Source organism: Hipposideros armiger, unplaced genomic scaffold, assembly GCF_001890085.2.
Source record: "Hipposideros armiger isolate ML-2016 unplaced genomic scaffold, ASM189008v1 scaffold_82, whole genome shotgun sequence".
NCBI classification, from domain to species: Eukaryota; Metazoa; Chordata; class Mammalia; order Chiroptera; family Hipposideridae; genus Hipposideros; species Hipposideros armiger.
Window position 1 is genome coordinate 1,484,716 of NW_017731432.1, and position 25,635 is coordinate 1,510,350.

The 25,635-nt window shown below is 48.9% G+C and overlaps 1 protein-coding gene across 6 annotated transcripts in view; it reads right to left on the reverse strand.

Annotated features, from left to right (window-relative positions):
* The window catches only part of HIVEP3 (HIVEP zinc finger 3), a 437,965-nt gene that overhangs the window by 100,948 nt on the left and 311,382 nt on the right, over positions 1–25,635 (reverse strand). The window contains exon 1 of one of the 6 annotated variants that reach the window (XM_019643811.1): positions 25,466–25,608. The exons of the other annotated variants lie outside the window; for them this stretch is intronic. The gene's annotated coding sequence lies outside the window, so the exon portion shown is untranslated. Of the gene's footprint in view, positions 1–25,465; positions 25,609–25,635 lie in introns of those variants that run through there. 6 annotated transcript variants of the gene reach the window in all.

Consider the following 25,635-nt stretch of genomic DNA (forward strand, 5'->3'; position numbering starts at 1 on the left):
GCAGGAAAATGTACAGTCACATTTAAACAAATGTTGATAATGGTCCCACCTTGATGGGAAGTAGACACCATTTAATTCTTGACATTAATAGAGAAGTATGGGTTTTAATTTTTTATTTAAGGGTAACCATTTCTAGAGGAAAAATAAGATACAGACCTTTTAAGCCATGGTGTGTGGGGGGAAGGGTGGGGGAGGAACAAAGAAATTCAAATCATCAAGAGTTAGGAAAGGGAAAACTAGACAGGAATGAAAAAAGTATGATTAAAAGGACAAAATAACATGAAGAAAGTAAGACCAAAGAGATCAATCAATACAAGAATGTGAATAAATGAAATTACCCTACTTTACGATAAGAGATCAGTTTGGGTTAAATAAAAAACTCAGCCATATGCTTTTGGAAGTGACACACTTAAAACCAATTGACAAAGAAAGGTTGAAATCAAAGAAATGGCAAAATGCCATAACAGGCAAAATGGTAGCAAAAAGAATGCAGGCAAGGCAATATTAGTATCAGTGAAAATGCAAAAATGTTAAATAGAACAAAATGGGGCATTTTATATTACTAACAGGTTTACTTCTCCAAGAAGACAGAAAAATCATGACCCTTTACCTTCCTTTTTCCTGAACAACAGAATCAATATATCCTTAGAACCACAAGGAGAAGACCAAAGAACAGTAAAAATCCTGAGCACTTTACTCACAATTTGATGGTACAAGTAATCTCCAATGAAAACTATGGAGTATTTTAAGATAACGAGTAAGCCTAAATTCATGCATATTTCAGAAACACAGAAAACACCTTTCTCTCAAATGTCCTTGTCCTAGAGGACAAGAAAATCTCCAATTCCAACCCATACAGCATCATCTCAGTTCTCATGCAGTATATTAGAAATTCACAAGAGGCAAAACATAAAAAGTAACCTATGCACATGACAATTTAAAAATGCTTTTCTAAATAACTCTTGAGTCAGGGGACAGCAAGACAGAAATTGTAGAATATTTATAAATGTCCAACCTTGAGAATCCTACTTTTAAAAATCCATGGACTGTAACAAAAGCTGCAGTTGGAGGAAAACACAAACCTTAAATGCCTATAAAATAAGAAAGGTTGAAACTCAATGAATGAAGCATAGAACCTGAGAAACTTAAAAAAATGATAAAATAAACCAAAATAACCTAGAAGGAAGAAATGAAAAAAGTTGAAAACAAAAACAAATGAGTAAGAACAGTATGGCAGCCACAATAAAAGAAATATAAAGCCACACACCAGTTCTCTGAAACAACGAAATGGACAAACCACCGGCTAAACTGATCAGCAGCAAAAGCAGAATCACAAATAAGATTAAGAAGGACAATGTCAACATGTATCCGAACATTATTTAAAATTTAAGAGAATTTGATACATAAGCTGATGTCACTGAATTTGAAAATATATGATTTTCTAGAAAACCATAAATTGTAAAACTGAAGAAGAGGGAGAAATTCTAAATAGACCAATAATGACAGAGAAGCAGAAAAAGGTTGTCAAAGATGGAACGCCAAATTAATGGAGAAAGAATGGATTATTTAACCAGGAGAGATATGACAACTGTCTGGCTGCTTATTCATTCAACAAATATTTAAGTGCCTACTATGTATAAGAAACTGTGTCCGGTCACTGGAGATTCCACAGTGAACAAAACAGGAAAAGTCCTTGACTTTGTAGAGGGGAAGGTCTAGCCAGGGGAGGTGGACAATAAACAAACAAGCAGGTAAAATAAATGATATGACAACAAATGAGATACAGAGTGAGAGAGGGTGAGGAATTCTATTTTAAAGTGAGTACATTCACTAAACTCACACAGAAATTTGTTTGGATGAAAGATATTAACAAAACATATAAGCAAACACATAAAAATACCAGATCTAGAGGGCCGGCCGAGTGGTTCAGTTGTTGAAGAGCTCGCTCAAGAGTGTTAGTTCTGAGCAACAGCGGTTCGATGCCCAGCCCGAGCTGAGCTGCCGCTGAGCTACCAACAGGCGACAGGATGGCTCAGCTAAAAAACCCCAAAACCAAACCAAACAAAAACAAACAAACAAACAAACAAAATACCAGATCTATTAGAATATTTGTATAATTTAGTATTAGAAAATAATGTTCAAAGCCTGAACTGAATCTCAGTGCTCCTACAGGAAAAGATCAATAAATTTCACTACATAGAAATATTAAGCACTGCATATATCAAAAGGCCCCATCAACAGTTACAAAGCAAAAGATGGACTAAAGGTATTTGCAACATACATGAAACAGGGTCAATATCCATAACATGTAAGAAGCACCCACAAAACAATAAGAAAAGACACATTGTTAATGAAATGAAGAAAGGAAATAAACAGATCATTATTCAAGAAAAGAAAATGTTTAATAAAGACATGCAAAGATTCTTGGCCTCATTAATAATTAAAAGTTATATGTTAAAAGTCAGTGTCACCTTTCTTCTGTTTGATTGGCAAAGAGGAAAAGGATTGCTACCGTCCAGTTTTAGAGAGGGGTAGCCAAAATTGATGTTCACCTAGCAGCTTCCTAAGTGCACACACACAAATACACACACATCATCTTACACAAACATACACACAGATGCACACACGCACATGACCACTATGGCACCTTTTTTAACAGTGAACATGGAAACAACATAATATCCATCAACAGGGAATTGGTTTAATAAGTAAATGATGGCAAATCCACCCACTGAAATAGTAATGGGACAATAGCTTTTCCTAATTAAAAATAAATAGATGCTCCTATCAATACTAGGGATTCCCTGTGATTGTATGTGTTGAACACGGAATTCAGTGCTTGTCCCGGGCAACCTCCCTTACTCCTCGCAGCCGTTGGATGAATGCACCGCTGTGGGCCCCATTTCCCACAGGAAACTCAGCTGAGAGACCTGACAGGTGGGCAACTTCGGCCTGTCTGAATCCGGAGCCTGCACACTTAGCTGCTGCACACACTTCCTCTCAATGGGATGGTGGGATGAAAGGGGAAAAGCCAACATCACAGACACACACATATCTGTGTAGCTGTGAGCATTCCAGAGGACCAGGAGGATAAACACCAAGCTGTCAGCTCATCCTAGGGCTGGGACTATGCAGTGGATGGGATTTGGAGCATGCATTTTCTTCTTTATACATTGGTATATGGTTCATTTTTTTTTTTTTTTACAAAAAGCATGTATCACTTTTATAATTTAAAAATGATATAAAAGTGTCTTCTTTTTAGAAGACAGCTGAACAGGGAAGGCCTATCAGGGCAAGAGGGGCCCATCTCCAAGGGGACGCCCACCCAGGGCAGGAAGGACCAGGGCCAGCTCCTCTGCAGGCCCCACCCTCAGTTTAGAACCACAGCATCACAGCATGGCCTCTGCTGGCAGGGGGAGGGCTTCCCACATCCTGCCTGGGCACTAGGGCTTGTCATCACTACAGGGGAAGTTCAGCGGATGAAGGGTTAAAAAAAAACCCCAGATGCCCTCAGGGGCCAGCCTTACTGGGTCACTAGCTGCAGCCACAGCAGCTTCCCAGGGGCCGGCAGGGAAACCAGTGGGATCCGGCATTGAGCCTCACCTCTGATCCCTGAGAAGGTGGATAAGGCCAGCTCTGAGGCCCCAGCTACTCTCCTGACATGCCAGGCCTGTCCCTTTACTGTGAATGGGACATCTGCAGAAGGGGCCAGCACGTGGATAAGCTGAGTCTGATCTGCTTGGGGCAGGAAATTGTGGGACAAACCTTTCGATTTTTGTTTCTGTGATCATGATCTGTAGATCAATCAGAAAACTAGAAAATCTAAGACATTGGACATATGACAGAATCGCATGGAATAACCTTGGTGGATCATGCTGGCTACTTAGCAATTTGGAGGGAAAATGGGGAGAATTACTGGCATGCTTCCTTTACCCGCCTGCAGGGAAACAGCATGGATAGCACAGGGAGTCAGCCTGACATCAGAAGAACTTGGGTTCAGTCCCTGGTTTCACCCATGAGTAGCTGTGTGACCTCAGCTGAATTACTTCACCTCTCTGAGCCTCATTTTCCTCATGAGTAAAAAGTGAACAACATCACCCCTCCCTGGGTTTGTCGTGTGGATCAGGTGAGACAAAGTGTGTGAGAGGTCTAGCATGGACCCAGTATACAAGAGGCACTCAATAAATGCCCGTGTTCTTCTTCAGCGACGGTGGGACACCTTCCAAGTCACCCTCCCTCTGTCAATCTGGCTCCTGTTTTGGGGTGGACTCTGCGAGCTTTTGTGCCTTCTTTCCTGTGGTAAGGCTGTGGGCGTCTCATTTTTCCTGGGCTGTTGGCTGTTGCTTCAGATGTGTGCACTTCAGACTGAGAGTGCTGCCACGTGCATCAGGTAGCCCGAGGCTGCTTCTGGATCCTTCTTGGTTCCTGGCAGTCTTCTCCGGGCAAGCTGGTGTTCCCTCCCCTGACTGAGTACTGAGGTTTCCCAGACAAGTGAGCAGAGAGGAAGGCCACAGAATATGGACAGGGCATGCTTTGAGAAAACCTGGGAAATGCTTTCCAGAAAAAGCAGATTTTAAAAATAGTGGAGGGTGACACATTTCCGTTTGTATTGAGAATTGAGAAAGAGGAACTTCAAGCGCAAGATAACGGATTCCCTTTAGTGATAGGCAGGAAAAGCCGATCCCATAAAGTCTATATTGTATGGGATTAGGCAGAAGAAATATTCACGGTTTTCAGGCACCGCAGCGGAGGGGCAAGGAGGTGCTGAATGGTGTGAGAAGGGCACCCAGCCCAGGAGCCTAGAGAATCATGAGCAGCAGGAAGAGGAGGTGCAGCTAGAACCCCAGGGGCTGCGTGGGAGGTCTAGGGCTCAGGCAGGGGCGAGAGGAGTTGTTTCCTGCCGTCCCAGACCGTGCCTCATGGCGGCCTCCCTCCCCGCAAGGCTCCAGAAGATAGGGGCAACAGAAAGCCCACTGGACTGGCCCGCACCTCAGGCCCAGCTGCCTCCAGCTGAGCGACGTTGGTCAAGACACTCCCTGTCACTGGGCTCGACCCCAGGGTGCAAAGGTAAAGCAGCCCTGGCCCCTGCCTCAGGGTGTTACAGATCTAGTAGGGAAAATGGGCCAGAAAATCGGTGATTAAGGTCTTTTCTCCCAAGGACCTCCTAACATGGGCTGCTCTCTGCACCAGAAAGGCTCACAGCACCTCCCCAGTTTGTAGAAATAGATGGAGGGGTAGAGAAGGCAACCAACACTTGCTGAGTGCCTACCATGAGCCACTGCTGTCCCCATACCATCACATGGTCACTCTGAGGCCCACTGTCACCATCTGACAGCTGAGGACACGGAGGCTTAGAAAACAGAGCCGTGGACAGAGTTGCGGAGCAGGAGAGCCCCAGGCTTTGGCGGGGTACCGCTATTCTCTGTTGTGTGGCCTCAGGCAAATCATTTAACACGTCAAGTCTCAGTTTCTTCATCTCTAAAATGGGACTGGTAGTGCATACCCTGGGCAGGTGTGAGAATTAAATAACACAGAGTTGACTTTCCAAAAAAATGACCTTGTCTATGTTCCTCTTTTTGGCTATTTTGGATCTTTTTTGCTTTACTTATACTTACAATAATTTTGCCTCCTAAAATAAGGAGATTCCAGATCCCATAACAAGATCGCTGCGACTTTTTCACCGGGAGGATGCGGACAGAAAAGTGGGTTGAGACCCAGGAGACCCCCAGGGACTACGAAACTTCAACCACTGCCCACAGTGGGGATGGGTAGGAATCAGTGTTCACTGAGGAGATTGTGGAACTGGGCGTATGTTTGGAGGGAGAGTTACTTTCTGCCCCTACATGGCTGCCTCCTTAGCTCAGGGGAAGCTGGTGGCCCAGCCCTCCAGGGATCCCACCAGGCTTCTGGTCTGGATTCCAACTGACCCCACTCGTGCCCAGTGCTGCCCCTCCCCCACCCCGCCAGTTCCGAGTCTCAGTCAGACAGAAAGGGCTGTGCCAAAGGAAACTGTTCGCTGCTGAGCCCTCTGGGTCTGCTTTGCTGTTCTTCCTTTTTTTGGACTTTGTGGCTGTTCGAGTGGGTACCTTTTTCCATAGAAAGTTTCCATTGCATCAGCTATTTACATTGTCACCACCTATATGTAGGCTGTTTGGAATCAGTGAACCAAAGCGGGCCCTGTGGGGGCCCCTCACAACTTATAGGGTGAGGAGTGCCCGGCTCAGTCTCAGAGCCAGACAGCCCTACTATTCTGGGTTGTCTAACGGGTGGGAGGAATGCCCCCCGCCCTGGCAGGGCCTCCTTTCATCTGCTCAGTCCCTTGAGGAAGCCATTTGTAGGTGAGACTTAAGAGCACGGGCTCCTGGGTTGGAATCCGGCGTCCTCCACTTCCGAGCTGTGTGATCTGAGGCAGGTTACTTACCTCACATCTCTGGGCCTCAGTGAACTGATTTGAAACGTGGGAACTACAGTATCACCTATCTGCCTGCCTGGATGTTGGGGAGACACAGTCAGTTAATTCACTTAAAGTGCTTGGAATAGTGCCTGGCCTAAAGCCTCAATAAGTGTCCATCAGTATGGATGGGATCCTCTTTTTCTGTCACCTTTGCTAGGACCCCAGTGGCCATCCCATCCTCCGGACCAATACACAACAGTGTCTGTACTCCATAAGGCCGCAGAAACTGTCCTGACAGCTCTCACCGCAGCCCTCCCTGGCTCAAATCCTTCAGGGGTTTCTCCTGGAGAGGAGTCCATGCTTGGGATCTCCTTCACAAACACGCCAGGCTGCCAGGAGACATCAGCGCTCCCCTACAAAAGCCTGCTCTTGCCAAACTACCCTGCTCCGCCTTCGTGCCTCTCCGCAGTTCTCTCTGTCTGGAATGCTTTTCTCCGTTTCACATTGGCCAAATCCAGCCACACGGGCCATGTGAGCCCAGCTCATACAGCTCATGTGCCCCCTCCTCCACAGAGCCCTCCATGTCCGACCTTCTCAGGCCAGCAGTGATCTCTTCCTTACAGCTTTTGGTCTCTTTAGTGTGGCATTTACCTTCTCCCCCCTGCGTGTGGAGTAAATGGCATACGCATGCTTGTCGGCATCACAGACAAACCACACGATCTTTGAGGACACGACTGGGATGTGTGTGATTCATCTCTGTATCACTCACAGAGCCTTGAGCATAATTGGTGACAATAAATGAGTGAATCAACACTGAGTCCTCTCAGTTTACTACCCCTGGGTGACAGGGGCAAATGTCTGTAGGTGTACGGGTGACAATGAATCAACAGCCCGACAGCATCACATGTTCTTCTTGAGGGAAGCAGCAGACCGGGGTATCTGCCAGAGACCGGGCCCCCAAGGGGCTCACAGCCCCAGCCCAGCCCGGGTTCCCTGGCTGAGTCCCAAGGAGCAGCCCACAGCCCAGGACCAGAGTCTGAATCTCACCATGGGGGCCCTGAAAGTCATCTGAGACATCCTGAGGAGTCCAGGGGACATTGCTGACCTCTCCCCTCTCCCTCATCCTTATGTCACCAGGTTCTCAGTGAATTGGCTCTGTAAGTGTCTCTCAAGCCTATTAGCTCCTCTCCACCCACTGCCACTGGGTCCACTCTCCCTGCTACAGAGTGGTGTTTCTGCCTCCCAGAATCAGCACATATCACGGTGCTCCGTAACCACTTCCTATGCTTGCTGACCGCCATCAGGAATTCAGATTCCATAGTCTCTTCCCCATATGGTCACTGTGACCTTCCAGCCTCACCCATCTCCTGACACGCTCCCTTACCCCTTGCCCTTCAACTTCTTGATAATACTGGGCACGCTCCCTTCTTCCCAAGCTCCAAGCCCTTGTTCACACTGGCCCCACTCTCAGGAAGTTCTTCTTCCCCTCTCTGCCTGGCAAACTCCCACCCATCTTTGCAAGCTCAGCTCTGGTAATCTCGCCTATTGCCCCACTCAGCCCCACCACCATCCAGGGACCCGGGCGGAACTGCCTTCTCTCCCCTGGGTCTCCATCCAGAACTTTGCTGTGACACCAACCACAGTGAACTGTGATAGTTAGCCTCCTGCTTGTCCCTCCAACCCACAGACAGCGAGCGCCTTTAGGGCAAGAACAACATGTACTGTCTGTACCACCAGTGCTTATTAGCACAGTGCTTGGCATGTGGAATGAATGAGTGATGAACAGCACTGAATAAACACACCACCACTGGGCTGCCTTCCAGGGCGTGGCCCCTGACATCACCATGTTCAGGAACTCACTTTCCAGGATAAGCAACAGGTGAATTTGCCAAACCAGCAGGTTCTCAGCCCACCTAGACCATAGGGTTTTTGCCAGGGAATCTGCCATCTGTCTCTGAGCTGCAGCCCCAGGCCCCTGAACGGCCCAATGCTTGCCTTTGGGGTGGCTGCGTTGCCTGGGAACCTGGATATCGGCTGAGACGTCCGGGCAGTTCCAGGAAAAGGGAAATCTGAAGGGTGTCCCACCTTCCACGCTGCTGTCTTCCTCCTGTCCACCTGCTCACCCCCGACCCAGAGTGTGCCTACCTTCCTATCCTCTTACCTTCACTGGGGCCACTGTCCTGCTCCCTTACCAGGCCATTTCTACCTACCATTCTTTAAATAGCCAGACTCCCAGAACTACGGGGCAGGATGTGGTATGCTGGCAGGTGGGCAGGACTTGGGGTCTGACCCCAGCTCTGGCCATATGACTGAGAACAAGTCACGTCCCCCTTCAGGCCTCAGTGTTCCCTTCTGTCAAACCAAAGATTTGAATACACCTATCTCTAAGGACCCCTTCTGTTCTAACTTCTGACAAGGAGTTGATTTATGTATCAGCTGGAAAAATCTTCCCAATTAAAGAAAAACCGAGAGAATCACATGTTTTTCTTGGCTCCTCTTGAAAGCCAGGATGGGTCTCCAGTTCTAGAAATATGTTAGATGCCCTTTTTGATCCTTCAAGGAACGCCCTCCTTTGGTGGTAATTTCTATGTCCTTATGAGCCAGGGGCTTCAAACATTAAATTTTAATTTAAAACCTTAAAAACCCTTGTATACCTGGTCCCTTTTTCCCGATTTTAACAGTTGGGTGAGATGTCTTTCTCACTGTCATTTTTTTTTACAGATAAAGTGAGGCTCGGGGAGGTGAGGGGCTTGTTCAAGTCCCCAGCTAGTGTGTGGGAGAGGTAGACCTGGCCCCCTGAGTTTACACCACAGCTGCCCAGGAACTGGCCTCACCTGAAGGGCGGGACACTCTAGTAAAACAAGAGCACCCACATCTCCCTGTGCTTTTCCATGTGCTTCCATCATGTGTGTGGAAACAGCCAGAGAGGTAAGGAGCAGAAAGCCACACAGCGTGCGGTTGGAAGGGAGATTCCCAAATCCTAGAAGCCAGACTCCTGCCAGGCTCAACATTCTCAGAGCATAGGCCACGCTGAGAAGATAGGCTTCGTCCAGGCAGAGACGCCTTGTTTTCTGAAGATTCCAGCCTCTCTTCCGTCACAGGCCTCCACATTGTTAAATCCAGCCCAGGACCACAGAAGCTGTGCCCCCCAAGATAGGGCACTGCCTCATTCCTCCTAGTCTCCCAGGCCCTTCAGGCTGCAGGACTCCTCCTCTGAGACCCCCAATGAGGGCTGACTGCATGTAATCTGACCACCAAACGGTGGGGGAGAGAAGGATGACAGCCCAGAGTCCAAGAGGAGAAGGACCTAGGCCTGCGATTTTGAGCCCTTCTTTCAGCCTGGCTTTCCCAGTTGTGACCCATGGTCCTGCGCTGTTACTTCAAGGACATGCTGGTCCTGTCTTCCAAATTATACTGTCAACTTTTAAATGGAAGCCCCGTCGTAGGACCTCCACAGGCACTTTTCCAGTACACAACCTGCACAACCATTCACAGCCCGTGAGTTCTGACCATCCCCGGCCTAGCATTTATCACCACTGTAATAAAAGAGCTAATGTGTGACCCCTGATTCTCTGCTCAAAGAATATGAATGGTCAGGGGAGGATCAGGCCCTATCTTGTTACCAAACTGTAGCCCACCCCTTAGCATAGTATCAACACAAAATAGGTACTCAATAAATACGTGTTGGAGCAATAAACTCATTCAGCCACACACTCGTGCATTTACTTGGAAGGACAGTGACCCTGCCCCAGAGCTGATGGTGAACGCACTATGCTTTGCTCCCAGCATCCCCCTAGTTCTCCCCATGTGCCTCTGAGCAAGGCATTTCCACGCTCGAGGCCTCAGTTTCCTCATCTATACAATGGAGTGTGGGGCTAGGTTTTCTGTGCCACATTTGCATGAAGTGAGGGACAGCACTTCCTTCAATTTTGTACCCCGGGCACCTCATTTGCCTTCCCCATGTCCCGACCCTGGTTTTCCATGTTTTCTCTTGTTTCTCCCAGGTTGAGGTATATGAGTAGAGCCCAGGAAAGCAAGGGCAGGAGGACTCCCAGGCAGGGCGGTGACCTATGCCACAGTTGGGAGAGGAGATGTTACTCCTGGACTACATCTCTGGGAGGCAAAAGTCACACTGACCGTGACATTTACCCTGGACAGCAGTGTGATCAAAGGGCTTTTACATGAATCTCTTCACCTCCAGCCTGTCCATGAGGAAGGAGGGAAGTGATCTGCCCAAGGTCAGCAGGACCAGGTGCCACGGCCAGGACTGAACCCTGGGCATCCCGTGTTCAAGTCTAGGCCCTTTCAGCACTCAGTGCAGAGTGTGGCTCCTCCAAGCCTGGGGCACAACCTGTCTCACCCAGCAGAATTCACTCATTCTTCACCGAGGTTCTGGCAATGCCCTGGTGTGTGCCCGTCTTCCTCCTCTTGTGGGGCTGCTGGGGGCGGGGGCGGGAAGGGCAACAGCATGCTGGTGGTTAACAGACCATGCAAGGTCCCCACAGTGACAGATGCCCAGGGAGTAGCACAAAGTGTCAGAGGAAAAAAAGAAGTTACTTAGGAGGGACGGGCAGGGGGCCTTGATAAACTGCAGGGCTTATGGAGAGAGATGCGGGTGGGGGAGGGGCTGGCATTCCAGGCAGAGGAGTCAGCATCTGCTCAGGAGACCCTGCTCAGCGCTCCGAAGAGCTGGGTGCTCACTGAGGGCAAGACCACTTTCCCACATGGACAGTGAGCTGGCCAGTGGGGACCTGTCCTATGCCCAGAGTGAGGCACCAGCAATAATCAGATCTCAGGAAAATAAAGAGCCCATGGGCAGCTCTCTTCTCTGATGACCTCTCCCCATTGTATCTCGGCCTCCCTGGTGTATTGCCTGCTGCTGCCATAACACATTACCATCCAACTGAGTGGCTTAAGACAACGTAAGTTTATTATCTTAGAGTTTTGGAAGTCAGAAGTCTGAAATGGGTCTCACTGAGCTATCATCAAGATGGCAGCTGGGCCCCCTTTCCCCCAGAGGCTCTAGGGGAGAATCCATTTCCTCTCTTTTTCCAGCTTCTAGAGGCTGCCAGCATCCCTTGGGTCATGGCCCCTTCCTCCACCTTCAAAGCCATCAATGGCCGCGGAGCCTTCCTCCCATGCACCACTGACAGTGAGGCTCCTGGGTCCCCTTCCACATTTAATGGTCCCTGTGATAGCACTGGGCTCAAGCGGATACTCCAGGATAATCTCCTATTTTAAAGTCAGCTGATGAGCAACCATAACTCCGTCTGCTACCTTAATTCCTCTTTGCTGTGTCAAGTAACAAGTTCACAGGTTCTAGGAAGGGGGATGTGGGCATCCTTCAGAGGCCATTAGTCTGCCTGCCGCACTGCATGGAACACAACTCCCCCACATTCAGCTTCGAGAGAAAGGCAGCCCGGGCAGAGAGGGAATGGAGACAGGCGTGGTGGGGGTGGGGAGGTGGGGACAGAAGCGGGCAGACGCATACTCACACCCTGTAAGAGGCAGCACTGGCAGCAGCTTCCTGGCTGCCTGCTTAGTGTACATCACCCTTGGAAAACTCGTCATGTTTCCACACTGAACCGGGCACGTGCAGTTTCCACAGTGACTGCAGGAGCAGAGCCAGAAATAACCCCACTGAAATGGAAACCATCCCTCCCTCAGGGCTTGCACACTCACTCTCCTCATCACCTTGCCCTGGGCTTGGAGGCTCGGGAGGGTTCTAAGCTGGAGACCCTTCCAGGACTTGCTGATGACTTGGGGTGCATGCCACCTGTAGCCTGGCTCCGACCTGGGAAATACAGGTGTGTGGATTTGCTCCCAGGGATCTGAGTGTGGGGCTGGCTGGGCACTCTTACCGCCACAGCACCCATGGTGAGCTGGGAGGCTCTTCTCCTCCTCAGTAGCGCTGCCCCTGAGCTGCAGGTCCCTATAATGTCCCCACCCTTCCTTCTCTGATCTCTTGCCACCAAGCACTGGGATCCGATACACACCCCCTTGGGCCTGACGTGCATGATGCTCTCATTTTGTCCCCTCCTCAGGCCTCTGGGATGTGACTGGGTCCTCCCCTATGGGAGCCGGGCCCAAAGAGGGGCCTAGCCAGAGGCCACCTCTCACAAGCCTAGCTATTCCCTGCCCTGCCTTTGCTCAGGGGGAGCCCTGCCAGCCTGCTGTGCATTTCTGCCCTGGGAGTTTCTGTCCTAAGAGGAAGTTTTCCTCTTAGAACAAGATTTCATCCCTTGTAGGGGCTAAAAAATTTGCTGAAATATACAGACCAACACATGTCTGGGCCTCATCGTCCACACCACATGACACTGTGTCTCTAGGGCCCTGGGGAAATCTCTGCCACAATTTCTCATGTTTTGTATCCTATTCTGTCAAAGGAAAACAAGAGTCAACACCTTCTACATGCTAGGCACTGTGCTAAGTATTTTGTATGCATTCGTTGATTTTATCTTCACCTCAACACAACTATTATCATGCCCATTTTATAGAGAAGAAGCTGAGGCTCAGAGAAGGCACACAGCTTGCCCGAAGTCACACAGGCAGGACTGGGCAGAGCCGAGACTCCAACGCTGAGGCTCTAGTCACCATGTCACATTGCAGGTGGAGGTGGGGGTGTGGAGAGGAGGCACACAGAAGACCTGTGCTAAATGCTAGATGACATGCTTCCAAATCGCCTTCTAGAAAGCCCTGAGCCATGCAAGGCGTCTCCAGTTTTGTCTCTTCGTACATATCGCGATTCAGTGTAAGATTTTATTTGGGCTGAAAAGAAGTGAGAAGTGGTGGGGGGGGGAGGTTCTACTGTTTAAAAAGTTTGGAAATCGTTGACTGTTGCCAACCCTATCCTTGTACTGATGACAAGCTCAAGGCTCAGGAACAGACATGACTTGTCCAAGGGCCAGGCCTCTGGACACGTGCTGGAGCCAGAGAGCTCCGCTTGTTACTCCCGCTCCTTGAGGGAACTTCCATTTACGCTCCCTTCAGCCCTCTGCACCGCCTGGCACAGAATTTAGAATCTGATGTGGTGTGGGTCCTGGCTCCTGCGTTCCCAGTGCTGCGTACTTGATGGCTTGGCAGCGAAAACACCAGCCTCTGTTCCCTCGTCTGTAGCATAGGGCCTGTGTGGGCACACGAGAGCAGACACACTGCGCGCCAGTCACGAGCAGTGTATTGTGATCATGGACAACGGTCCTCAGCCCTGAGCCGCTGAGACAGAAACGGAAAGCGCCCTATACTTAGAATCAAAAGCCTCCAGCAAAGTCCCAGCTTTGATCTCACCATTCCGTGCCTTGAGCCACCCACTTGACTTCTTTGAGTCTTACTCTTAGAGATAAAAATGTCTCCGTAAGGGATTGGTGTAGGTTTGAAATGAGGTAACAGCATGGAAATGCTGGAGGCACAAACATCCTCTGGGTGGTGGAATCCCAGGCTCTACCCCGTCCCACTGTCTGATTCTGTAGCTGGGGGGCAGGGCTCAGGAATCTGCATTCTCTCAAGACTTCCCCCCCCCTACCACCCTCCACCATAGTTCCATGGCAGGTAGTCAACAGACCACACTTTGAGAAATCACTTCTAGAAAGCGCTCAATGTTTGTTAAATAGACGGATCCTTGAACATCTGTTGAGCTGCACATGGCTGCAGGAAGACAAGGGCCAGAGGAAATAAGTAATTTTCTCCAAATACATTTCCTGTGAAGTCCAAATGATGGGAATTGGGTTGGGGCTTCTAGGCCTGGGAGGATGATGCAATCACAGCTCCCTTTCCCGAGAAGCAGAGCACGAGCTCTTCCCGACAGATGGGGAGAGACCTGGCTGGAGGGTTACTACGCCCAGTGCCTTAGGATCAAATGTAGGGGGCACATTCAGGGAGCTCTCTGGAAACTCGTTCCAGACCCTATTCTCTTCAGCATCTTCATGCAGACAGAAAAGAAGGAACTGAAAATACGCTCATTAAATCTGCATCTGGCACCCAATTTGGCAGGGTTGCCAAAATTCTGTAAGACTAGAATTAAATTAGCAAGTTGGAAGTAAAATGATTTTAAACAGACATGATGGAATTCATCAGGGCCAGGTGGGAGCCAGTGGGGGAGGGGACCCGGGAAAGCCCACATGCCCCGGGGTGGGAGAGCCTGGCCATGAGCAGAAACAGAAGAGAAACAAATCAGTGAGCTGACCTGACCCAAATGATAAGGTTTACCCTGGGAATGTGCTGGTGACAAAGCCGGACCCACACTGGGAGGTGGGGAGAGGCTCCTTTGGGAGATAGGAGGCGTGGCTGACAACAACCAGTGAAGTATGGCTGCTATTTAAAAGGGGACCAATAAGAAAGGACCTAGGGAACTGCTGGGAAAGGAGGCAGTTGGTGTGTTGACAGGGCTGTAATCACCAATGCATGTTTATTGAGACTGTAGTTGGGCATGGGGGCGGGGGAGAGGAACACTGGAATGGACTTGGAAGGGGGTAGGGGGTGGCACAGAGCCTATGGAAGGAAGAAGAAGAGGATGGAAGCATTACTTGGGCACCCACTGGGCATCAGGCGTTGTTAGGTGTTTGCTAGGTATTATCCCATTTACTCTTTCAATAATCCTGTACTGTAGAGATTAGTTTTTGCTCTTCACTTTCTTGGGCTTTCTTTATTGTTTCCTTTGTTTAAAACTATTTTGTTTAATACAGAAGTATTGAAAGCAAAAAGTGGACAAGCCCTCCTTCACCCTCCCGAATTTTACTCCCCAGATGAAACTATCACAATTGATTCCCTATGTTCCCACGCTATTTCCATGAGCACAGAAACATATTGATGTGTGCACACACATGTATAATTGTTCCAATTTTTTCTGCATAAAAATAGGATTATATTAAACATATCACATACGGAAACCTTTTTCCAGGTGAGACTATATTATAAATGTCCTCCCCTATCAGGATCTGTGGATTCACTTCTTTTTTTTTTTTTTTTAAGTGGCTGTAAAGTATTCCACGGTAGAAATGCACCAAACTTTTTTTTAAGCACTGACATGGTACTGGACATTGAGGTAATTTCTAATTGCTCTATACTACAAACAATGCCCTTGTACATAATCTAGTTTTGTGTACATGTGTTTTTCTATAGCTGGAGAATTGTTGAACCAAAGTAGGTATGTGCATTTATAATTTGTATTGATACCAATTCAGGCTTGAAAGTCCCCTTGACTCTTGCCAGCAGTAGCTCTTCTCTGTCTTTTTTCCATTTTTGCCATCTCTAAGCACTTTAACTTATAATCCTTTATTTTTTTTGTAGCTAGAGCATTAGTCATATGTTTAGGGAACATTTTCACTTCTGTGAACTACCTGTTTATATCACATTTTTGCACATTTTTAAACTTAGCTGTTTTTTTTAGTTAGTTGGTGGGATTCTCATAAATAATAATGCCAGCTAATACATAGCTTTCTATGCACGAGGCAGCGTTCTAAGCTCCTCACAAGCTTCACAGCATTGAATTAAAACCCTAAGAACATCAGCCCACGTTCACTGCTGAAGAGAGGGAGACGTGAAGACTTCAAATAACTTCTCTGAAGCCACACTGGTCAGATGACAGGCCAGGGTCTGAGGGACTGGCTGAGCCAACCATTTCATCCTCAAATGAGATGTTTGTGAAGCTTCCTGCTCCCCACCCCCCACCGTCTAACCCAAAGAGAAAGAAAATCCCCCTTCACTTTCCCTTTCCTGTTACTTATCCTTTACTTTATTTGTGGTGTCTTCACGAGTGCACTGCTCTCATATGCCAGATAAGGCAACTGAAGTTCAGTTTCTGACAGTGGCAATCACAAAATGGAACGAACACTGCACCTGAGATGGGACTTTAGCATGCCTGGGGACGTCCCTGGGGGAGTGAGGAGCAGGATTTGGTGGGGACAGGATTTAGGCCTTGGGGTGAGAGTCAGGGGATGTGAAGGCTGAGGCAGGGCCCAGGCTGGACAGGCTTCAAAAGGCAGGCAGGTGGTTTACCGGCCTCTCCCCAGGGGCAACACGGGACCAGGGAGTGGGGAGAAGGTGGGCTTAGTTAGAAATCATCATCAAATTAAAGGGTGTTCTCCTCTAACTGGGCATGTCCACTGACCAGGCACATGGATCAGTAAAGATGCTCGCCTTTCAGGGTGACAAACACACCTGTGTATACAGAAATGCTGGGAGACTCCTCGTGCAAAAGCCATACTTGTCAAAGGCAGAATTTTGGCCTTTAGTGGCATTTTTTAAAGAGGTTCTTTTTCAGCTCCAAAAACACCAATGTCACATGTGGGTTTCTGGGTTAGAGACCCACCACTGAGTTGTCACATGGGCTTGGTAATACTTCTGTCTCCCATGAACACAGCACATGGGAAAGGGTAGGGGGGAGGGCGGGGGATCGTTTGTATGCCATTTGCCATTTTTCTTCTGAGAAAAAGAGATTAACAAAACAAGGGGAAATGTGAGAAATTGACATGCCGAAACTAAATTGACATGCTAAATGAGTCACAATTTAGCATTCATTTTGTGTTTTTCAGCTTTGACCTCAGGTAACTTTAGTGGTTCCCAAAATGTTTTTCTGTGACACTTGAGTCCAGCTCTGCCTTTTATATACATACACCCACCCACACATGCATTGTGTGTACACCTATATATTCTCTAATCAATCAAGATTGGAAAGCTGCACACAAGATCCACCTCTACACACACACACACACACACACACATGCACACACACACACACGCACACGCACGCATGCGTGCGCACACACGCATGCAGGCACAGGCACGCACGCACACTTGTCTGGAGCTTTCCAATGCACTTTCACATATTAAAGACCCAGAAGTCCTGCAGCATAAGGGCCTTTAAACTTTCTCAAGTTTACTTGGCTAGAACACTTTTATTTTCTTCCTATAGCAACACATCTTTCCATCCTGCAGCACCAGGGTTCTAAGGCACGCACTATGGGACATGTTGGGCTTCTTTATTTCACAAAATCAGAGCCTGCTTAAAATAAAGAGCCCCTCTTAGAGTGGCTATCCTACTCTTCTAAATATTAAATGCCTTCTAATAGACCCATGCTGATGGTTTCCTCTCCATCTGAGCATCTTTGCCTCGCCTATGTTTCAAGGTGACACCCAATGCCCACATGCCAAGGTGATGCACAAGCCCTCCGGAAACCATTAGGAGACCAGGTTGCCCAGAGAGGCTAAGCTGTGTCTCTCGGCAGTTGCATGGTGAGCCTGGGTTGATTGCTTGTTCTGGGCCCAGTGGTTTTCAGCTGGAGGGTCCCCAGGGACCCTCACGTGTTTTGTGAATGGGGAATTAAGGCAAGGAGGGACCGAACCTTGGAATCCCTTGACCCCGGTCTCTTTCCTTCATTCTAGGAGACACCATTCCCTGTCCCTAAATGTTTTCTAACATGAAAGAAAACCGGATTACCGTTAACGCCTTCCCTGTTCTCTCATTCTGTTCTCACGACCTCACACCACTCCTTCACAGCCATTAGTCATGACGATTCCTACAGCCAGTCGCATGTTACATCTCTACAGATAAAACTCAGTTTCCATTTGTCTGCTGTAGCATCAAGTGAAAATGAGTCCGTGAACTTTCATCACATGGAAAGGGCATACTTGGTGTAGCCTAAAAGATAGGTTATATGGTATACTAGAAACTCACTTGGGTGCAGTTTTCCCGGGAAATACCTCCAAAAAGAACATTCTTCCTCCAGTGTGGTTACAGGCATTGGCGTATCATTTTGTTCCTTCTCACACGGGCAGCTCTAGATAGCATGCTTGGGGTGACTAGTAGCAGCAGCGATTCAATTACTTAATGACCCCTGTGGCTTTCCTGAGAAACCCTGAGGAGGTCAGCTAGCTGTGTATGTGGATTTATTAATTTATTTTTAAATAAACTTTTCACATTGGGATAATCTTATATTGACAGGAAAGTTGCAAAGATAGAAGCACGTTTCCATACACCCTCCACCCAGCTTCCTGTAATGTTAACATTTTACATAACCAAGGTACATAATCAGTGTCAAACCTAAGAGACAGACACTGACACATTAACGAAACTACAGACTTTCTTTATAGTTCGCCAGTTTTCCCCGATGTCTATTTTCTGTTCCAGGATCCAATCCAGGATCCCATATTGCATTTCGTCATCGTATCTCCTTGGTATATGGATTTATTTTTGTGCTCAAGAAATAAATATCATCCTTGACTGCATGCAAGGCAATATGCTGGCTGCCCAGCTGCCCTATAAGGAGAATACAGCCTCTGATGGGCAGCAGAGTCTGGGTTGAGTGCCTACTCTGCCCGTACCTGGGATACAGTCCTGGACTGGTCACTTCAGGTATAGGATTCTCTCAGATTCCTCATCTGCAACATGGAGACGATACATTGTATCTCGTTAGAGGGCTGAATGAGGTAGTCTATGTGGACAGGCCTTTTGAAGGCTCAAAGCCAAATTCACTTAGAGCTCTAGGGAGCTCACTGTTATTATTATTAATGTTACTGTAATGATGATCATGAATTAGACTCGGTGTCCTGGGTCTAAAGCCAGACAGTTCAGAGTCTGATCTGCCTGGCTGAGCTGACCATTTCAGCCCCAAATGAGATATTTCCATAGGCTTCCAGCTACCCCATAGAGAAAGAAATTTCTGCTTAAATTAGTCACAGTTCGACACTTCCTTCATGGCTCTGCTCAGATGTCACCTTCTCACCTTCTCCGACCATCCTACATGTAAGAGCGCCCCGAAACCCTCCCCTGGTGTTCTCTAACTTCTTACCCTGCTTGGCTCTCTCCCAGGGCATGCACCCCATTTGCCACACTTACGTGCTCCTTTGTTCATGGTATGCCTCCGTTCGCTAGTTTATAAGCTCCAGGAGAGCACTGACCGTTGTCTGTTTTGGTCACTGCTATATCCCTACGCCTAGAACAGTGCCTGACACTGGTAAGTGTTCAACAGATATTTGGGAAATGAATGACTGGATGCTCAAGTTTTACTTGCCTCCATCCTAATAACCTAAAAACAAACTCTTCATATTCAAACATACTGTTGAATTCAAATAAGAGGGCAGCTACTTGGGAAGCGGGTGACTTGGAGCCTTCTGGGTCTTCTTGAAGAAAGAAAAACAAAGTAATGCCCTTCTTTTCATTGAATTTAATGCCATGAATGTCCCTTTACCTGCCTCCTCTCCCATGAGCGGCTCTGCCAATTAGAAACCACAGTGTCTTCCTTGCCGAGATTCTGCCTCCTGGTCACTCCACGCAATCAGTTCTGGAGAGCCCAGGCGGGAAAAGCTGGTGCGATCTCTACACCCAGCCAGTCTATCCCATTACTGTGGCCACTCAGCACTCGCACATCTAAGGCCTGCAGGCTTCTCGGAGCAGGAAGAAAACCAGAGGCTCCTGCAGAATGGCCTCAGTGAGGACATGGATTCGGAGAGGGGAGGGGAATGGTAAATGACACACAGTGACTTAGTGGCAGGTCCAGGACAGAGCCCAGGACTCCTAGTTCCACGGCATGGTCCTGATTTCTCTTGGGCTGGAACCACTTCCCCATGCCCGCTGTTTACCCAGAGGTGTGTGCTTATTTCCTTGAGCTCCAATCTGGCTGTCTGCCCACCCCTGCCCATTCTGGGTACGCGATAAGCTTGGGCAGAGATGGATGGAGGCGACTGTCAAAAAGCGGTAACACATAGGAGGACGGCAGAGCCAAGAGCCAGACAGAATGAAAATGGGGGTGACATTTGTTGAGAGCCAGGTCCTCTCTATCCTCTCACCTAGCACTCACACTGCCTGCAATGGAGGTGTTATAACCGCATTATCTAAGTGAGGAAAAGGAAACACAGAGAAGTTAAGAAATGCAGCTAGTCACACAGCAAGTCTGCAACAGAGCCAGAAGCAGAGTGGAGCACCTCCTGGTTCTGAAGCCCTTGCTCTCTGCTCCAGGAATCTAGTAGAGATCCTAAAAACCTAGACAGCACCCCAGAGGGGGGTGGGTGGGTCCTAAAACAACAAAGTATTCCTTGGTTGAAGTGGCCAGAACAATCCCATTCTAGAGATGAGAAAACTGAGATCTGGAGAGGAAATGCAGCTTGTCCATGGTCACGTGACTAGTGGGTGGTTGGGCCTGCTAGACTCTGAGCTTCTTGACTGTGCAGGCCCTGTCCTGGTGCTTCACCCAGAGCTGAGCCCGCTGAAGGACTCAATCCACTGTTGACGAATAAACGAATGAACCACAGAGTAGGTTAGAAGTGCAACCTCCTGCGACTCCCACAGGTCGGGTGTTTCCCCTGTAACTGCCCTAGACATTGGCCTCAGGCTGATGTAGGTGAATACAAGCCTGAACTTGACACTGGCCTCCACACCTCATGTCCCCCTCTCTGAGCCCGTGGATCTATCAGAGGTGCAGGAAGATGACAGAGCTGGTATGCTTTGGCCCAGGGGCTGGGGTTTATGACATGGGGTGTACCCTCGTCTCAAAGGTCTGGTGTTTGGAACAAATTGGTTCATTTTTATTTAGTAGCAGCCAATTCACAAATACTACAGTTGTTTATATCATTCATTTTTCATAACGACTGAAACTATTGCTCACTGTTCACCTTCTATGTACCAGGCACAGATATCTCATAAGATATCTGACATAGATGGTCTCCTGTAAGCCATACAGACAAGGAAGCTGAGGCTTAGGAGAGGTAAAGAAACTGCTAGAAAGCAGGACATGCAGACTCAGGCCTGTAGGGCTCCATAGCTTGCGTTCCTTCCCTGTAGTCTGTGTGGGCCTGGGACAAGGCAGTCAGAGCCACAGCTAAGGATGCATGGAAACCGGAGGCACGTGGAGGGCCTGCCAGACTTCCTGGGCATCCAGCTGGCTCGGCTTCTCATCTCTAGCCTGAACTTCTAGCACCAGGTGCGTCTCCACATGCCCAGATGCTATCCCCAGAGGCTCTGAATCAGACAGTTGGGGTGGAACTTGGAACTCTTCTGTTAAAAGTCCTCAGGTGACAGCAAAGGACACCCTTGGTTAAGAACCACTGCTCTCAATTCTCAGGAGGTAATTTTCTCACATTTACACCCTCTTCTAGAAAGTTGCAAAATGTTCCTTAAAAAATTCATTTATTGGTTTACAAAGATTACCGTGCCTCAGAACCCCAAACTTTATAATACTAGGATTCTCAACAAAGCAACAATAATTCTCATCATCCACCAGTGGGGTGTGAAGGTCTATCTTCACTAACCATGACAATTATTCCCCAACAGTGTGCTATTTATGAAAAGGATTTGGAGCCCAAAGTCCTGGGTTTGAGTCCTAGCTCTGTCCTTTACTAGCTGTGCAACCTTAAGGCAAGTCAATTCAACAAAATAGTCACTCAAAGCCTACTATGTGCCCACAAGCCCTGAGCTGGGAAGACCGGAGATAGAAAAGTGGACCCAAAACGCCACGATCTTGCTTAGCTCTGAGTTCCACCTCTGTAAAATGAGAACTAACAGTTCTTAAGTGCCTGCAACGAGGTGCCAGGCCCCGGACACGCAGGTTCTCACTTCACACCCCCAGGGCCTCCGGAGGTAGGTTCTCAGGTGTCCTGCTTTGCAGCTGAGGAAGCAGGGACTCAGGGGGTGACATGGCTTGGGCAAGCCTGCAGGCATGTGTGGCAATGTCTGAGCTCTCTCCATCTCCACCATCCTCCTCTTCTTGTGCCCTCCCCACTTGGCAGATGAGTTTACAGAGTGAACAGGATAATAGGAGAGAGTGCTCTGCAGCCGATCAGGAACCACACAGATGTATGACATCATGGTTATTAATAATGGAAGCAGCACAACTAATTCACGACCCCTCCAGATGGACCACCTGAATTGTTATGAATCTCCTGCAAACAGAGCATCAGATTCTGTATGGTAGAACTGGGAGGGGCCTTAGGAGTCCATCCCTTTCCTCATTTATAGGGGTTGGGGAGTAGACAAGATGGGGAGGGCAGCCTTTTGAGATAGCAGAGAGCTCCCCTTCCCCCTAAGCCCAGAACACTCTGAGTTTAGCTACAGTGTCTGGACCCTGAAGATAATTAGGTCCTGGATCAGACACCAGAAATGGCCCCCTCCCAAGGGCACCGGTAAGGGAACCAGCAGTGAACGGCAAGTGTAGCCTCGCCAGGGCCCTCGGCCCAGGTCCTTCACGCCCCAGGGCCTTCATACCTGCTGCTCTTCTGCTAAGGACACTCTTTCCCCAAATCTCCGCATGGCTGTCATTGTTACATTATTCAGGTCTCAGGATACACGTCACCTCCTCCGAGAGGAGATACCCTGGACCCTATCTTTGCCTTCCTCCATTCTCCCTAAAGTACACACTATCTTGTTTGAGTTTTTCATGGTGTGTGCCATTATGAAGCATTATGTTGTCCATTACTACCCGCGCTCTCTCTTCCCACTGGAATGCAAGCTGCATGACCAGAGGATTGAGTAGTTTTCATTGCTATAAGCCCCAGAAAGGTGCCTAGGACCCAGCAGACACTCCACAGACATGTTCAGCGGATCCCCCTGGATGCCGGCCTGGGTCACAGCCATCTTAGCAGCCAGCAGTCACTCGCTCACTCACTCAGTCACTCATTCAGTAAATGCTTATCGAACCTCTCCTTTGTGCCAGGCGTTTTGCTCGGCACTGGGGATTCCAATCAAGCAAATGAGACAAAGTCCTTGTCCTGACAGCTTTGAGGGTTGATTAAAACAAACAACACAGTAGAAACTAGACTGTAGTAGTCACATCATGTGACCAAAAAAAAAATAGGTAGGGGGATAAATATGGCAGAAAATGAGAGAAATAAGGAAATACTGAGAAAATGCAAATAGACTGGCCCTGCAAGGGCTTCCCACTCAATACCCATCTTTGGGACCTGGTGCCAGGCACTCCCGCCAGCTCTGGGAACTTGGGGACAAGAGAACATGCCCTTTGCCACAAGTGCCTCCTAGCTGTAGTCTCGCGCACAACAGGATGTGTGTGTATGAGAGAGAATGTGTACAGGAGTACACGTGTGCGATGAAAGCAGGTGAGTATGTGTGCATATGTGGGAACATGTGTGTGAATTGCGTGTACAGGATGGAGTGTGTGCGCATGTATGAGAGTGGAGGGAGAGAGGGATTTGTGTGTAGAAGTGGACGTGTGAGTATGTAGGAACGCATGCGTGTGTATGTATGTGTCTGATGACTGGCACTATAACTGTCCACCACAGATTCCACATCTGGTTGAACTTGACATGCTAAAGTCCCCAAAACAAACGGCACATCGTAGGTAACTGATCATCACCGAATTCATTCAACAATAAGTCATTTAAGTTCCTACATTTGTCAAATTCATGCTGCAGAGTGTCCACATAAAGCAGCAAGACTGGTTCTGAGAAGAGAATTCTCAACTTCTGGATACAACTGAATGTGGTGAGAGCACTGGATGAGGACTCTGGGTTCTGGTCCCCGTTGTACCACTAACTGCTGGTGACCTTGGGCCACTGTTTGTTTAGCTGTGTGATCTCAGATGAGCCACTCAGCTTCTCTGGGCTTCTGCTTACTCTTCATTAAAGAAGGCAATTATAACTTAGCTCTCAACATTCGGTTGCAACTCTACAACACCACATCATCTCTTTTGGTAACCCCTGAGGCACTGTTTCCTGGAAGAGCAAGCATGTGTAACTTGAAAAGGGCTACAGGGTCAACTAGGGAAATGCTGGGTTTGACAAAGTTAAGCAGGTTCTTTTATTGCAGTACTTCCCAGAGTCTTTAATTTGCCAGTATCTATTGCGATTGGCCAGAAGCGTGATAGAGAGCTTGTGGAATATGCCAGACTTACTGCAACAGGGAAACCTTGACTTGTGGCACAGCTTTGAGAACTAATGTTCCACGGAACACACTTTGGGGAATTCGCTAGCAGGAACACAGGACACATTGATGCCCCCTTGTCTTGATGACTGAACAGAAACGGTGTTCAGTCTCCCTAAGTCACAGAGCAGAACCATGGCAGATATCATCCCAGAATCGTCCAAACTACAGTAACTGACAAAACAGTTTCATTTATATGATCTCAGTTCTCCCTGACAACAGTCCTCATTCCCACTTTTCAGATGATAAAATGCAGCCTGAAAGAGATTAAGGAACCTGTCCAGAGTCACTAAGTGATGGACCTATAACTTGGCTTTATCAGTTTTCCCCTATGTCCTTGATCAAACCATCAATAAATACATTAAGTGTTCCATAGATATAAGCAATTGTAGCCACTGCGCAGAGCACCCTGAAAGATGCTGAGGCTGATACCACCTGCACCTGTTCTGCACCCACCATGACTCCTTTCCGGAGCCCGGGCTCCCTGCATGGTTAAGGGAAGGGGAGGCTGCTGGGAGAAAAGCCCATGGAGTGGCAGCTGCTCAGGAAACACCCAGGCCGTGAGGCTGGGAGTAGCTCCCTTCCAGTTACCACATCCTCACAACCACGCCAGGTACAGCCCCCCTAGGGGGTACCCCCAGTGCCAGGTGCCATTCTGCAAGGGAGGGGGCGCGGGAAGAGCCAGAGCAATGCTAGTCTAACTCGCTCCCAATCAGCCTGGGAAGCTCAAGGTTGGTGGCTCTACAGTCTGAAACTGCCACCAGCTCCAGGGGGAAGCGTGGCCAAGGCTGCCAAACCCATTCCGCAGTTCCCGCCCGTGTGCTGAGTCCCACCGTGTGTGAGAGTTCCGAGGCCTGAGAGGCATGGTGGGTGAAGGTCTGTGCGAGTGCGGCTGTGCTAGGCGCGAGTGTGCGAGACAAGTGTGAACGCGGGAACGCTCGTGTCACCCCAGGGCGGTGACACCACAAGTGGTGTCGGGGAAACGCAGGCGGAGAGCGCGTGCACCAGGCAACCCCGGGCTACACAGGAGTCCCGGAGGTCCCAGGAGTTGACACCAGTGCGCTCCTGCACCCGCGCCCAGCCCTCTCCCTCGGGCCCGCCAGTCCCTCCGTTGCCACCAGGGCCGGGTCTGCTCGCCGGCTTCGCGGTGCCGGGCTCCCGGGGCTGTCAGGCCGCGGCGGGGGCGCGGCGCGCGGGCGCTCCCTGCTTACCTGCGGGTGGCTGCTGCTCCGCGGCTCCAGGCTGGGCTGCGCCGCGCTCGACTGGGCTGCGCTGGGCTGCGCGCCCGGCCTCCGCGCGCCTCGGCAGCGCCCGCTCTCTCACTCGGCTCCGCCCGGCTCGGCTCCGCCCGGCGGTGCCCCGGGCGCTCGCTGGCGGCCCA